Here is a 2,691-nt window from a genome sequence, read left to right as displayed (position 1 = left end):
TTTCTCATTCTGGTATTTCTGTATCATTGTAATTTAAAATAGAGGTTGCTTTTTCTCCTGGTTTTGAACCAAATCTGAAAGATGTTTCTTGATAAGCAAATAAATAAGTTGCTATGCTTGACATTTTTGACTTGAAATAGATGAAATTTCGTCTATAGCTAGATGAAAATTTCATTTGCCCATTTTGTGAAACTTGACTAAAGGTTTCTGGCAAATAGTTTTGTGTTTTGTTTTGTTTTGTTTTTTTTTTTTTTTTATTAAAGATGTAACAGTTTTATGACTAGCATGGAATGAACTAACAATTAGTTCTCTAGATCTGAGGACTCATGCTGCCTTCAGGTATGACCATAGTTGGCAAACCTGCTAGCACGTTCAGCATGAGAGCCCAGTACTAAATAAACAGGTAGGGTGAACACTTGTTTCAGCAGGTGATTCCTTCACAACTAGTTGAAGGCACACTAATGAGGAGGAGAGCAGAGGTTCGTAGTATGCCTTTTCTTGGTTAGCAGCAGAGAACTGTTAATGTTATTTCAGGCTATTACCTTTCTTGGGTTAAAACTGTAGTGACATCAATCAAGCAGATAGGCCTGTGTGAACATGTGTGATGGTAATGTGCAGCTCATAGCAAAATGTTTCAGCAGATAATTCATGCAATTAATATTTGCAGAAATCATCAAGTATGATAATCAATTTATAATGAACTTTTTATTATATTAAAGAATCCACAAGCACTTATCCTATGCTTGTCTCACAGCCCGTGAAGAAACAACACCTCAAGCTATTATATCAGATCATCTCAGTATCATTCAGATGTTTTGAGAGTCCTGCTAAAACATGTTTCTATTGAAGAAAAGCAGGATATGTTAATTTCCAGCATTTTTATACGAACAGTAATTCTCTGCAAGAGGAATTGTCTTGCCCAAGTGTATGCATACTTGAGTGATTCAGGCCAAATTAGAGGTTTATATGGTTTATTTTGAGTATATTTGCTATAGCACCATCTAAAAAACAGCTTTTTGAGTTTTTTGTTAGATAAATCCACCTTTTTTCATTTCCAAGATATTTCAGTTTCCAACTTGTTCACATCCTTCTCACAATAGATTTTGCAAGCATGTACCTATTTCCTACCCTCCCTTCAAGACTCCCGTTTTCTTTCCCCTCCCTCTACCCAAGGGTATAAAACTCAAACATAAGGTTTTGGCTCCTATAATTTTTTTTAGTGGTAGAAAAAACATTTTGATGAAGCAGGCAAGAAAAACACCTCTACATTTTGCAGTAACTCTATTTGCTCAAAGTATTTAAAGGAATTTAACTACAGCTTCTCAAGGATTTCTTTTTTTCTTCTTTTCTCCTAGCTGATGTTTTCCAGGCTGCCTACTGTATTAAAAACATGTGTTTGCAATGCTAGTAGTCTGCACTTTGTTCCAAGAAAACCGAAAACAAATGTGAGAAAAATGACTTAGCACTCTGTAGCTTCTACGGGGAACAAAATGTGGTGTGTTTGTGTGTGAGCACAGTATAAAAGTTAGTTCATGTGTTCCTTTCATAGCAAGGAAATAGTTACTGAATATTTTCCATACCAACATAACAGAGTAATAAGTGTGCTATGTTTAATTGACTGGAAATCATTAACTGCTTTCTGGTTGCTAGGAAGTTGCATTCTTGATTCAACGGTTCTCTCATGCAGTCCGTTGTTAAGGACACAATAATATACTTTAACTCTGTGGGCTGGAGCTACGTGCCTAACTCCAGTGCCCTCAGATGTAAAGCAAACAACTTTGGATATGAGTGGGAGGGCAAATAATGTCTTACGCTTTTCTCAGAACTTCCGTCACAAATATGAAAAGATGAAAGCTGATTTTGGTGATCGCAAGCTGGTACAGAATAAACCATGTATTTTTAGTAACAAATTAGGAACAGATTTTCCAGAGAACACTTGTAGACTGTGTTCGCAAAAACCTGTATGAGTTCTTCACTCTTTTTAATGCTTTTCCTTTCTCTAACCTGTAGTCACATTTACAGCAGCTAATAATATTTGGGAAAAAAAAAAGTGTATGCATGGGGAATAGAGAAAAGATGACTATTATTGTTAGAAGTTGTCAGAAATGAGAATACTCACACTCAAACCAAAAAATCAGTTTTTACCAAAGAAGGTAGTGGCTATATCTTCTTATATAAGAAGATAATACTTTTAAACTGTGATTCTTGTAGGTCTACATTATACCCTACACAGACTTTCTGGTTTCCTAAATCACTTTGAATAGTTAGATAATAGTTAGATAATTCCCATTATGATTGGACAAACTTAAAATTTGGTGTTTCTGCTAGTAGCCTTTAAACACAAGTTCTTCTCTCCATAGGTTTAGTATTACTCTTTCCCATAGATTTTTGTTTTATTGATGTTAGAATAGCTGTCCTACAGGTACATCTCATTTTACATGTATTCTAGAAAATAACAAATTCTATTGACTGTAAGGAAAAAACCTACATGCTGATTCATGACATGTTCCTGAGATCCATTTAGAAAGCCCAGCTATCAAACAGTTCACTCCTGCCTTCTCAGAATAGCTCTATATCCCAAATTGCACCAATGTCTCAGCTGTCTCCTATTTTCCAAGTTGGTTTTGTGTAGGCTCAGTTAAACTACACTACCATTTCAGCATGGATATGTTTGCTTAGTAAGTTAGCTCT

Source organism: Lepidothrix coronata, unplaced genomic scaffold (assembly GCF_001604755.1).
Source record: "Lepidothrix coronata isolate B3197 unplaced genomic scaffold, Lepidothrix_coronata-1.0 Scaffold18, whole genome shotgun sequence".
Classification (NCBI taxonomy): Eukaryota; Metazoa; Chordata; class Aves; order Passeriformes; family Pipridae; genus Lepidothrix; species Lepidothrix coronata.
The sequence above is the reverse complement of the archived record's forward strand: the minus strand, read 5'-3'. Positions refer to the sequence as shown.